Source organism: Prionailurus bengalensis, chromosome B4 (assembly GCF_016509475.1).
Source record: "Prionailurus bengalensis isolate Pbe53 chromosome B4, Fcat_Pben_1.1_paternal_pri, whole genome shotgun sequence".
In the NCBI taxonomy this organism is placed as follows: Eukaryota; Metazoa; Chordata; class Mammalia; order Carnivora; family Felidae; genus Prionailurus; species Prionailurus bengalensis.
In genome coordinates this window covers 35584219-35597620 of record NC_057358.1, presented here as the reverse complement: position 1 = coordinate 35597620, position 13402 = coordinate 35584219, and the positions used below count along the sequence as shown (strand labels likewise).

Here is a 13402-nt window from a genome sequence, read left to right as displayed (position 1 = left end):
AAATCCTTGTTGATACCAAAGACAGCTCCCATGTGTCTCTTGGTTGTCTTGGTTGTCCCTTAGGCTAACAATCCTCTTCACTGCACCCTTTCCCTGCAGTCCTGGCCACCTCATCTGAACTCTGCTGTTTGCCTTTGACCCACAGTTCCTCAGCTCTACCTGGCCACAGGGATGAGAGACTGTTGCTTCCCCTTAGGACAGCATAGCCTGAGATTATATACTGCCTTCCTCCTCCTCCCTCCTCCTTTTTGTCCTCCCCCTCCCTCCTCCTCATCCTCCCTCTCTCTCTCCTCTTTCCCCATCTTTCCTCCTCCCCCTCCCTCCTCCTCTGCTTCATTCTCCCCCTCCCTTTTCCTTTCCTCTTCTTTCCTCCCTCCTCCTTCCTTCCTCCTCCTCCTCCCTTCTTCTCTCCTCTCCCTCCTCCTTGTTCTCCTCTCACTCCTCATCCCCCCTCCCTCCTCCTTCCACATCACATTGTTTACTTGTGTTGAAATTTTAGGCAACTGGAATTCCTCAGTCATTTTTCATGTGTAGTGGTAAGTTTTGTTTCTCTCTTTCTGTCCATGGACAGTTTCTTCTTTTGGAGATTTCCTGGTAAATGTTTTTCCTTGACACACTTGGCCCCTTTTGGGGCTTCTTTGCTTGTCCCCCCCCCCCCCATTCCTGCTCTGTGATATTCTTATTTTCTTTCCCACTATGAATGCTGTGTTTCAGTGACTGGAGGAGTTTTTGGCCTATTTGATGAACCTCTTATGCTCCCTTATGCTCCCTGTAAACACTTATGCTCCCTTTGATTCTATCCCATTTTCCCATGCAGGAACACTCATTCCCTAAGTCCTGACTGGCCAGTGAACACCTATGGGAGGTGTCACTGGGTTTCTTGCCCTCATAGGAGCACAGTGTTCATCAGGTTCTATCCTGCAGCCTACACTGGCATATCTGAAAATTCCATCATTGTAGAAGTAGGAATACTTTCCAAACAAAGGTCCTGTGAGGACACCTGGGGACACTGTATTCCCAAGAGCAAACACTGACTACAATGTCTTTTTGGCTATCATGGGATCTGGTAGAAAACTTTCAAGTTACCAAAATAGAGAATATGTTCTAATGTCTTGCAAATGAACCAAATACACTTCCCTTAATGGGAGAAGAGATGTGTGTGTGTTTTTTTTATCACTGATAATAATAGCAGAGATGACAGTAATAGTTATTACTTGCCTGGCACTGTGCTCTGTGTTCTACACACCTTTGTCATTTAGTCCATACAGCAACTAATGAGGAGTGAGTATGCATATCTGAAAGCCTGGAGGGGTCATCAGACCTGCCTGGATCACACGGCTAGAGAGCAGAGCAGTGGAGCCAGAGCTCCCTGTAACCAGCAAGTCATGTTTCCCACAGGACAGTTGGGATCATGGCTGTGCCAGTGTTGCTGCCACTTGGGGGTGAGTCTCTGGGCCTTAGTTTCTCCCGTGGTAAAGATGGGATCAGATTAGATGTGCTTAACAGTGTTATCAGCTATATATGTCTATGATTTGATATCTGTGTTATTTCAGAGACAGCTTCCTTTGGGAAACATTGTTGTCACAAGAAAAGAAAATTGCCTTCTGTCAAAATGTTTTCTAGTCTCGGACACAGTGAATGGGGTTAGCACCAGAGGTAGAAAGCCATTACTACAGGTAGCAGGGTGGAGATGAGGCTTAGGATGGGTGGATGGGCCAGCATCCTAAACTGAATAGGGACATAATTCTTCGGGAGCCACAAAATTATGCATCTGATTCTGTCCCCTGCAATTCAAGCCTGCTAGAGGTAGTGAATGTCAGACTGGTGAGGATCTTCCCCTCGGCCTCAGACTCAGAAATTCATATGTCAGGTCAGGAAGGGGACCCCAGCACCATTTAGCACCCCCTTCATTTTATGTCAGCATACTTGAAACTCTCAGCCCTTAGAGGACAGAGACCTCTGAGGCCATATGTTCCAAACTCCCAAAGAATCTCTGACAGAGGAGACTTTAGATCAGGGGGGCCTCATACTCTGTGCCCCCTCAGGGGTACCATCCCTGATAAGTACATCTTCAAGAGCCAGCCTTGGTAGAGCAGGGCTTCCTTTTGGAACTTGTAAGACTCTTTCAGCCTCTCTTCCAGTAGTTCATCTGTCAGGCTGGTTAGTAGGACAAGGAGTCCGGAACCCTCCTGTTGTTTCAGGAAGCTCCTCTTGTCCATCTATCCTGAATACCTGTGATTTGCCAGCTCACTCTACAGTTCTTAGTGGGAATTAATGAATCCGGGATTCTTTGCTACTTCTCAGGTGATAAATTGTGATAAAGTGTAGTCAAGATCTCCTAGCCTAAATGTAATGAAAGCCTAAATGAAGTACCATTGGTAAGATATTTTGAGTCATACACACAAAAATAATTTATTGGCAATCCCCAAATTTTGAACTGTTCTTTTATTCATTGTTAGCTTGGTGTTTTAAACTTAGAAAATTTTAAATGGCATTTAGATTTCTGGGCTGGCCTGTTTAACCCATAATACAGCTGAAACACTCTATAGTTACCATGAATCACAGTGGAAAATAATATTTTTGTAAATGAGTAGTATAGAATTGCAGTTAGACTCCCTCTATATCGAACTACTTTTGGAAAGCCGTCAGCAGTTTCCAGCCAGAACAGAAACACATTTAACACTGAAGTGTAAAAGCAGGATGTCCGATTAATCTTTACTCTGATAAGAGGGAAGTGAGGAAGAACCGAGAGTTTACTGGGTATTTACATGGTCCAGGCAAGCAGCAAGGAGAGCAGTGTGGTTCAGGGTTCTTGAGGCTGTGGTAGGTGTAGCCCTTATGGTCTCCTGTAAACATTTCTTCCTGGGTATTTTTTTCTAAAATTTTTAGTTTTATTTATTTATTTATTTTGTGTGTGAGAGAGAGAGAGAGAGACATGAACCAGTAGAGAAGGGACAGAGAGAGAAAGGGGGACAGAGGATCTGAAGGAGGCTCTGCGCTGACAATGGAGAGCCTGATGTGGGCCTCGAAGCCACGAACCATGAGATCATGACCTGAGCCACCAGGGTGCCCCCTGAGTATTTTAAATATCACCTAGCCCAGCAGGTCCAGAGCTGATAGGAACAAGGTGGGCAGCAGGAAGGGAAGACTCCAGGGCTTCTATAGTTTTGAGCAGGACAAAACCTGTTAGCAGCCTGCCTTCTGGTTCAGAATGGATGGGCTGGGCTTGCCCAGTGAAACATATTCTGGTCCTTTTTAGGTCAGCAGTCCCATGGCCAGCAGTATATCCAGAGCTGGCTTTTTACCAGGCACAGCCTGGCCCAAAGCACCCCTTCCTTCAGGGGCACCATCTTGCTCTTCTAAGATGGGAGATGGGAGCTAAAGCTGTCAGAACAAGGAGATTGCAGCAAGGTACCTCACTACAGCCCAGAACGCCTACCCTATGCCCTTAGGAAATTTAAATCCTACCACTCTTTCGGCTGCTCTTCTCTATCAAGACATGTAAATCGAGATTCCCAATTTAAGAATTTATCCCTTCTTCCCTGGGTGGATCTCTTCCCCACCCTCTACCTCTCTCTCTCCCTTTCGTTCCCTTCTCTCTCCACTCTACCCCTCCTCCCTCGCCCTCTCTCTTTCCTCCCAGTCCCTCTTTCCCTCTTTTTCCTCCTCTCTCCATCTCTCTCTGTCCTCCCTCTCCCCCTCTCCAGCTTCCCTGCTTCTTGACTTTACTAAAGCTACTCACTGACCATTGGAAATGCCCAATTAAATCCTGAGTGCTGTGTGACTTAAATTCAAATTGTACCCCAGGAATTCTGACACAGTCTGTGTTTCCCATTGATTTAAAAAATTAAGACTCAGTGATATAATGTAATTCATTATTATGTAATAAAAGCCTATTATGGATTGTAATTTTTCAGTGACTAACTCAATTTTACTTATTAGTGTTCATTTAAATCTTAGCTTATTATATGTTCAATACTACAAGTATTAGAACCATCTTTCTTCAAAAATCAGCCATTTGGATTTTTTCATCAGTTTAGACAAGACTTTCCTCCTCCCTCTTCCTCCAAAAACATTCATGTAGGTGAGATTTTCCTACATTCAAGTCAGTGATTGAATAGGACCAAACTGGAGGATGATTAAATTTGGAACCAGAAGCACCAAACTGAAATGAATTTTATTAATTTCAAAATCTGACATTTTTGAGGACCCTTTAATAGAACCAGGGCTTCTGTAAATAACCACCCAGTGAATCAGTTCCGTGCAGAAACAAACCTGTATCTTGAAATGCAACTTTAGATAATTTTCAAACCAAGCTGCAATTTCATTAGGAAGGTTCCCCTGATTTACATTTTCTGGGTTTAGTAAATTCAATTCAAATTTATTTCCTCCTAAATGAATTTTTACTACTGGAAGGCCCTTGTATGGAAATGATCTTCTATCATTATGTGGTTTGCCTGCCCCTGAGGGTGAGATGGCCTTGATATTGGAGTGGCAGCCAGGGCTTGGAGAGGACTGGAGTTACCTTTCAAGGCTGCGTGTGTGTATACACACACACACACACACACACACACACACACACACACGGCTGAAACAGGAGTAAAGGACACGCTCAAGAAAGAAGGTGCTTGTGTTTGTGCCTGTGTTCTTTAGGACAAAATATTCAGATCTGGCCGTTCTGCTGAAAGCATCTTTGAAGGCAGCAGGGGCCAGGACCTGGGGATCTGCCTGCCTGTTTTCCTCCCCACCTGGCTCTCTCCCCACCTCTGCCTCCCCTGGAGAAGTGGCTTCTGAGGAGGTATGCCGCCAGAAGAGCGCCTGATCTCTGTTGAACCAGAGGCCTCCCCTCAGAGGCTATGTGGATGTGTTCCTCAGGCATAAGAATGACTCACCATGTAATGATTCCCTACAACTCCGTATACTGTAGGCCCCACACGTGTGGGGGAGTGGTACTCTCAGTGTCGCACAGTGGCATTGAGTTCCTCCATTACCAAACTGTGAAGACTTCAGTTTTAAAAAACAGCAATTGAACCACGTTTGGTAGAAAAGGTAAATTCTGCAGTGTCTTTGATAGAAACTCCTCATTTTCTACCCTGCAGCTCTCAGGTTGCACCAGGGGGAGGAAGTCAGAGGTGGGAGGTGGGAAGGTCAGATGAGGGATCCTGGTATTAAGGGAAGAGGACGGAGGACCTGCCTACTAAGCCCTGTGTCCAGGGTTGCTCTGGCGGGCATTCATTTTGACAAGGCCAACAAGAGGTGACATACAGAGCAGCATATTTATTCCATGTGATTCTTAGTCTTCAAGGTGAGGGATGCATTTTGATGTTCTGTTAATTGTTTTCAATCATATATTATAGTGTATTATCCAAAAATCTTTTCTAAACTTTTCCTGAAGCAAATGTAAGCTCTTGTAAGTTAGGTATTAGTTGCGTAAAGTCATTTCTCCTGAAGCTTGTGAGTTTGTCCCTTTTGACCTTCAACAAGTGGCTCCACATTGTTCTATCACTCCATCCTGCCCATCGTCTCCTGAGGGGCTTAGAGGCATGCATCCTCCCGATCCTCTGTGCTCTAACATCTTTGGTGTGGCAGCTCTGTCCTCAGAGACCTCCCCCGAAATCGTAAGATGGCTCTACCCATTTCACACATCCCAGGCAGAAGCAGCAATGTCCAGGCCACAGGAGGCATCTTCCCCGAGTGTGTCTTAAGAATGAGGACGCTTCCCCCAGAAGTGTCCAATACACTCCACCATTTCTCCGGGCCAGGAATTGGTCAAATGTCCCTTTAGCAAGGAGAATGGGATTTCCTGACTGGTTTAGATGAATTAGGATTTACCTCCAACACTGGGATTGTGGTATCACAACCAACCAGAAACTGGGCTTTGCCAGCCAGTGAGCAGGAGTGATAGCTTTTAGGCAGGCAGTGATACTGATTTCATCATTGGTCTTCCTGGCAGGGACTTAGAGGGTACCCACCACCTGTTTGTTTATTCATTTTAAGAGTTCACCTTTAAAAAAAATTTTTTTAATGCTTATTTATTATTGAAAGACAGGGAGAGACAGAGCATGAGCATGGGAGGAGCAGAGAGAGGGGGAGATACAGAATCAGAAGCAGGCTCCAGGCTCTGAGCTGTCAGCACAGAGCCCGATGTGGGGCTTGAATTTACAAAATCCGAAATCATGACCTGAGCTGAAGTCAGACACTTAACCGACTGAACCACCCAGGTGCCCCTAAGAGTTCAGCTTTTTATTGAACATGTTATAAAAGAGGTTTAGTCAGACCAAAGCCCATGTCATCATCAAACTTCAGATTCTTCTCTCTTTGCTTCTGCCTTCTTCTCAGCTGGGGCAGCAGTGGTAGAGCGGTCAGGGCCTCTGCTGGTGCCCTGCCAGCTGCTGGGACAGGTCCACCAGCCCCTACCATGCAGACAAGGCTCCTGATGTTGACATCGGCCAGAGCCTTTGCAGACAGGCCTGGCCACAAAGGTTTAACACTTAACACCTGCTGCTTTCATGAGGACATTGATCTTATCCTCCGTTTCTGTCACCTCATTGTCATGCAGAATGAGGGCACTGAGTAGATGCAGGTGAGCTCCAAGATGGAGGCCATGGTGTGGGTGCGTGCTAGTCTCAGGGTGAAGTGGGGGACCCACCCCAGCACGGCCTCAGCTTCCTCAGAAGGACTGAACACCTTAGCGGCAGCTGCTGAAAAGTGATACTGACCATTTACGTTTTTCTAGTCTTTTGTCACGTGCAAAAATATGTGTTTTTTTTTTCTCTTTAAGTTGTAATGATTAGAGAAGTTATTCAGTGCTGACCTCGGGCCTCTGTTTCTTCTTGCCTGAACTGGACAATGTGGATTTTAGAGTTGGAAGCCCTCTAAGAACATGCAACTCACAAGCACCTGGGTGGCTCAGTCAGTGAAGTGTCCGACTTCAGCTCAGGTCATGATCTTGTGGCTTGTGCTTTCGAACCCCACATTGGGCTCTGTGCTGACAGCTCAGAGCCTGGACCCTGCTTCAGATTCTGTGTCTCCTATCTCTGTCCCTCCCCTGCTCACGCTCTGTCTCTCTCTTCTCTCTTTCAAAAATAAACGTTTAAAAAAACCATGTAGCTCAATCTTTCATTTTACAAATAGGGACACTGAGGCTCATGCTGCTAGGGACTTGCCTGGTGGGTGTCTCATAGCTGGTTTAGCTGAGCATGCCTGTGATGGCTTGTCTCTCATTTCATGGTTTTTTTTTCTACTTTCACGATGCTCCAGCCTCTTTCTGTCCATGTAATCAATGCTATTGTGCACTTTTAAGCTTTTCTCTCTGTTAAAACCTGTGCGAGAACCGAAGAACTAGAGAACAGTCATTTATAGCTCAGCATGAATATTAGATACTTCATATTTTAAGTCTGCTCTTGAATCATTTAAAGACATTTCAAGCATTTATTAACAGAATGAGAATTATTTTGGGGGTAGGAGACCTTTACTTCTCTTCCCGGTCCTTCAGAATGAAACTGGTACCTCGTCTGCCTTCTTGCTCCTCGAAGGCAGAACCATCTCAGGAGCTACAGCAGAGAAGAGAAAGGGACCTTGCTTCACATGAGGAAAGTGTCCTGCTGGACACCATCCTTAGACCCTTCATTTAATCTAAAAATGTTTTGTGTGTAAAGTACAAGCTCTGTTGTCTTCTGTAAGCAGAGGGTGAGGTGGGTGAGGTGAGGCTCATGGATAAAGGGCCATAGGTCCTTAGAATGCTCTGGGTCCCAGAGATGAAGACATCTGTCTGACAAAGTCCCCCATGTCTCACAGTCCAAGACAGACTTCTCTTCTCCATAAACAGATGCTTTTAAGTGCCTGATCATAGAAGCCTAGGAAGTGGCTGTTTGTACTACCAAAGTTTTTTTTTTTTTTTTTTTTTCTATGCAGATAAAATCATCATGGGGATCCTATGAAAGGAGTATGTCAAGTATTTACCTGGAGTATCTCCCCTGGAGTATTTAGAAAATGACTTGATTTCCACACTGAGTAGTGCTTAAAGTGAGACATACATAGTCTTTCCCTTAAAGTGACATGCCTCTGAACTATTAGGTCAGAGATGTAGTTAGGCTATTAGGTCAGAGAAGCAACAGGCTAGTACCAAGAAGGTCCTGTCTCTGAGCTGTCCTCCCCGTTGCCACCAAGTGCCATGGTTACTGCCTTGTCTTCTTCCCCTCAGGGTAGCTCTTGCTCAGTGCTGAGGCCATTCTTTGTTAGGGTCTGTGTCACCCACTGCAGGGTGTTTAGAAGCCTTGGCTTTCACCCCCACTTAAGTCCCCACCCAGGTATGGTGACACCTGGAAGGACCTCTGCTCACCTCAAACCATCTCGTAGGGGGACATAATTCTCCTGGTTGAGAAGGTCCATTCAACACAGAACCAACTAGAAAGTTAGAATTCTGGGGCCTGACTTAGTCATATGTCTAAGCCTGTCTCTTCCTCTGTTTTTAGGGCAGTTTTCTGAATCTAGAGAAGGAGGACATTTCTTTCTGCTCACCTGGCTGCTGACATTATAGCTTCAGTCAGCGAAAAAATGAAATAAACATTGATTATCATCTCCCCCTTCTCTCCACACACCCATGGGGCGTTCACTCATGCATTATGGATGCATTTTCACACCAAAGAGATTGCTAAACAGAACCAAAGGGGGTAGCGTGGGGTATTGTGACTGGAAGACCTTCACAGCAGGTCGTCTTCTTACCAAATCTCAGGGCCCAGGGCCCCAGGCTCTGTTCTTCAATGCCCAGGCGGGCATGTGACGTCTGCACAACCACCACTTCAAAGCGGGATGCAGGGTTAGGGATGCTTGGCAGTTTCTTGGACATCAGACAGCACTTGCAAAACAAATTTGGTGAGTTATGAATGAATCAGAACCAGACGAGTTAGTTACATTTCTCTCAGAATGCATATTTAAAACTTCTTACACACACACACACACACACACACACACACACACACACCAAAGAACATTCATCCCTTCCCAGGGGAAGGGGTGTTGGTCACATGTATTGGAGGGTTTGCAAAGCCAGTGTAGTTTTCCAACCATGACATATCTGCATTCTCATCCCTTCCCTTTTTCTGGGCACCAGTCTTCCTGGTAGGAGGTTATCCATTTGGGCCCCTTTAAAGGACTGGGTGAAACCAGGTGACAGCCTTCTGCAAATTCAACTGGGAAACCTCTGTATGTAGAAGTTCAAGGTACCCTCCCACCACCACCCTGAGAGGCTGGGTTCTCACAGTTCCGACATGGAGATAGACTTGTGGAGGCGGGGTTTGGGAGGTGGCAGGTCGTGGTGCTTACAAGGAGGAAGCCGACAACCCAGAGGTGCTCACTCTTAATTTGGCTTTCTCTTTCTTATCCTTCTATTTAGGTCTCATTAAATGTCACTTCATTTGACAAGTCTTCCCTAAGCTCCTATTCTAAATCCTCTTTCCTGTTATAACCTTTTATCTTGCCCTGTATTGCCCTTTTATCTTGCTCTTGTCTCTTGTAGAACTTAAAACAATTTGTAATTACATTTATTTGTATGATTGTTGGTCACCCCAGTAGATCATAAGCTGGGTGAGGTTGAGAACCTTATTTATCTTCTCGCCATTATCATATCCCCAGTTCTTAGCCCATTGCTGGCATGTAAGAAATAGTTGTCAGATGAGTAAATGGTGATGGTAGACTCCTCTTGGGTTGATGTTTTTGAATAAGGGGGGAGGCAGAGGGTCTGGTGTACATGGTCTGTGTTGGGGATTAACCTTGATTTGGGGATACTCAGGGAGGCAGGAGGGCAAGTTGGGCAAACCTGGGGCTGCTCCATGTAAATCGAGTCTGAGCCTCCTGGTAGTCTACTTGAGATTTGGTGCTTCCACTGGAGCTCCATGAGATGTAAAATCCAAACCTTGGGATGACATCCAGAGGGAAGAAGGCCAGTTGACAACTTATATAATGTAGATTGGTGATTTCAGAAGCACAGGGCAGTGTTTTCAAAAATAAAATAAGACACTAAGGGTTGGGGGAATGGCAGAACATGGGAGTTGAGTCTGCTTCTGACCTGGGAGGAGGTGCTATGCAATGGTGGAAAGAGCTCAGACTTTGGAGTTAAGCCAGCATTTGATTCTAGATTTCACCACCGACCAGTTGTGTGGCTCTTAGCCAAGTTGTTTATCTAGTCTGATAAACTAGAAACTTGGTATTTTTATCTGTAAAATGGGCTTAGTGATAGCTCCCGTTCTGCATTGTCATGAATATAGAGATGACATGTATGTCTACCTCACACTTTGTGTCCAGTGAGTGTTGATTCTTAGTTTTTTTTCTCTTTTGAAGAGTCAACATGGAAGATTTAAGATTTCTCCTTCTCTCCAACCTAATCTCGTCCCATTTATTTAGTCATTTACCAGTCCTTAGGTATATAGTGCTCACATGCAATGTACTCATCATTGTGTTAAGGGTGGTAAAGATTCAGAAGAAATGCAGGTTTCTCCTGCAGAATGTCTCCCATGTTAACATATTCCTAGGAGAATATACCTTAGTTTTCAATAGTCCTGTTTCATATTTTATACACAGCTCTGAATAAAATGATTTTTCAGTTGATATTTATACAGGAAATTTATCACCCAAACTCACTGTACATTTTGAAAAAAAGTCTCCAATTATGTTTCTAATACAACTGGTAGAGCATGAGAAACAATTGTAGGTGATTTGTAGAGCCCACAGAGTGTCAGTAAAGGAGATGTGCTTTGGGGATATTTTGGGGGCTAAGAAAGGCCATGTGACTACACTAAAGGAACATTCATCCTCTTCTCAGGGGAGGAGTCTTGGTCACATATATGTGTTGGGGGATTTGCAAAGCCAATGTAATAAATAGTGAGGTAGACCAGACTGCTTTTCCAACCCATAATACATCTGCAACACACTCTTCCCCTTTTCCTGACTGCCAACCTTCCTAGAAGGAGGTCATCCATTTGGGCCCTTTTCAAGGTCTGGGAGAAACCAGGTGACAGGTTTCTACACATTCAACTGAGAGATCAGGAAGTGCTATTTTAAACACTTTACATCCTAATGTGATAGTTTATATGATAGTTATGTGCTGTACTTTGCTTACATTTTAGGAAATACATTATAATATATTTTGGTTTGGGGTTGATGTAATGCAACACATTATAATTTTTCCTATTTAAAATAATGGGAAATAGGTTAGCATTTCCCACTGAACATACGATTTTCAGAAACAGATTACCAAAATGTGCTTTTTCCCACGTGGTCCTTATCTTCAAAGAATGTATAGTCTAGTTGGGGTGATAACACAAACAACAAGAATTGAACTTTCTTATAAGGAACATAACATAAGATGACATACAGTTCAATTAGGTGTTGGGGTATGCATTATGGTCTGTTGATCTCATAGGGATTAGAAAAAGCAGAATCACTTGGGTGGGGGGGGAAATTCCAGAGAGGTTTCATGGAGGGGACTATACCTGCAGGGACTTTAAGAATGGCAAGGCCTGGTTAGGATGGAAATCAACTTATAAGCCATGGCTGTTTGAACGTCAGGCTTGAGAAGTTTCTTCCAGTGAACATTCCTTAAAACCTATAATGCACCAAGTACTGTGTTAAGTATGAAGTGATAAGGCAGAAAACATAAAACATTGTATTATACCTGCCTCAAATCTCTTCATGTCTAAGAGTAATCAGAAGACATGTACATTGAAAACACACAACATAATTCAAATGAAAAGGTTACAACATGCTGAAAGAGAGGGATAGTGACAAGAGGGGAGATGACATACACCTGAGAAGCCACCATGGCTTTGGCTAGGATAGCTATGTTAGCTGAGATGGTCTTAAGGGAAGACCATGACTAGGGCTGCACATGTTATTAACAACTGGTCCTGCAGCACTCATCAGAATGGATACCACTGGCCAGGAGAGCTGGTGTAGGGTTCTGGAGCCTTCTGTCCTGCTTGGCATAAACCCTCTATTTAGTGGGTTCAAGGGAGGATCCAGGGGACCTGAGGAAGGGGGCCTGGGTGGTACAGGGAATTTGGGAAACTCAGGGAAATGGCCATTTACCGACCAATATGAAAGTGTCTTAATATGTAATGATCAGTTTGTACTTATCATACCTAGTAGCTGAAGATTAGACCAAATTAGAACCCCTGGGGTGAGTAAACCAATGAAGTCAGGTTATCTAACTTCTTCTCACCCCACCCCAGAACAACGTGTTTACCCCGTAACAAATGCCTTGTTTTTGGTTTGGTTTGGTTTGGTTTGAGGTTCCACCTGGTTTAACCTGAGGATCTAACTTAGGGCCTGAGTACCTGCCCCCCCGCCCCCACCAATAAAAATAATGGAGAAACGTCGTTCCTTTTCTAACTACTCTGAGCATTTGAGTTAACTCTAATCCAAGGGCACCCACCCCCTGGCCCCTTCCTCAGATCCCTGGACATCCCCTGCACCCAGTAAATAGAAGATCTATGTCTAGCAGGGCAGAGGGCTCCAGAGCCCCGGGCCAGCTCTCCTGGCTGGTGGTGTCCATTCTGACAGGTGGGTGATTTTTAAATATTACTCCCTGGCCCTCATGCCTTCCAGTAAGAAGCAACGAATCATACTATACCTCACTAAAGTCTTGGTTTGGGGTGATGTGTTTATTGTTAGAACTGTTTTCATAAAAACAATAATCAAACACCTTTAAAAATTTTGTAAGCATCCACTTTATATATCAATATGGTTTAAAAAAAAAACAAATACCACAGTCCTCATGAACAAACAAACAAGACAGTTGGAAGTGGTCTGTCGATGGTTGTAATAATAAGGAATTCACTGGGAGGAGTCATCATGTGCCTGATATTTGATGGCTCTGGGAAGACAAATGGTGTTCCATCTGTGTGCATACTTGTATTCAAGAGAAAGAGACACAGAGAGTGAGACAGAGACAGAGAGACGTGTGTCTGTGCCGCTCTGTATTTTGGGCAGTGTTTCATAAGATTCTTAACTGGCTTGTACCACCATACACACAGTGTTCTATTAGCAATTGTTTGGCCAAGAATAAAGAATTCCTAATTATATTTTAGAAATACAGTTTAAGGAGCTGAAGTTTAAAATAACTGTCTGGAGCTACAGAAAATTCATCTCTGGAAACCATCCAGGGAAGGATATTTGTACTTTCCAAGGGAGTTGGGGGGGGGGGTCTGGTGGGGCAAAGAGCAAGTCAGATTTTTCTTACATTTCAGGCAGTGGCTTCCTGAAAGGTTACTCATACATTTCTTTAAAACACTAATTGCTTGCTTTCTCAAGAGCCAAGACGCATCCAGTCCTCCAACCAAATTCTCACCTAAAACCAGAAGGCTTAAAATCCAGTTATTTTAAGTGCTGCGTACTCTTAAAAATA

General features: G+C 44.3%; 1 protein-coding gene and 1 pseudogene across 39 annotated transcripts in view; one reads left to right on the top strand and one right to left on the bottom strand.

Annotated features, from left to right (window-relative positions):
- CACNA1C (calcium voltage-gated channel subunit alpha1 C) overlaps positions 1-13402 on the top strand; it is a 760549-nt gene that overhangs the window by 232411 nt on the left and 514736 nt on the right. The gene's annotated exons all lie outside the window — the stretch shown is intronic.
- Positions 6161-13175, bottom strand: LOC122473122 (annotated as a pseudogene).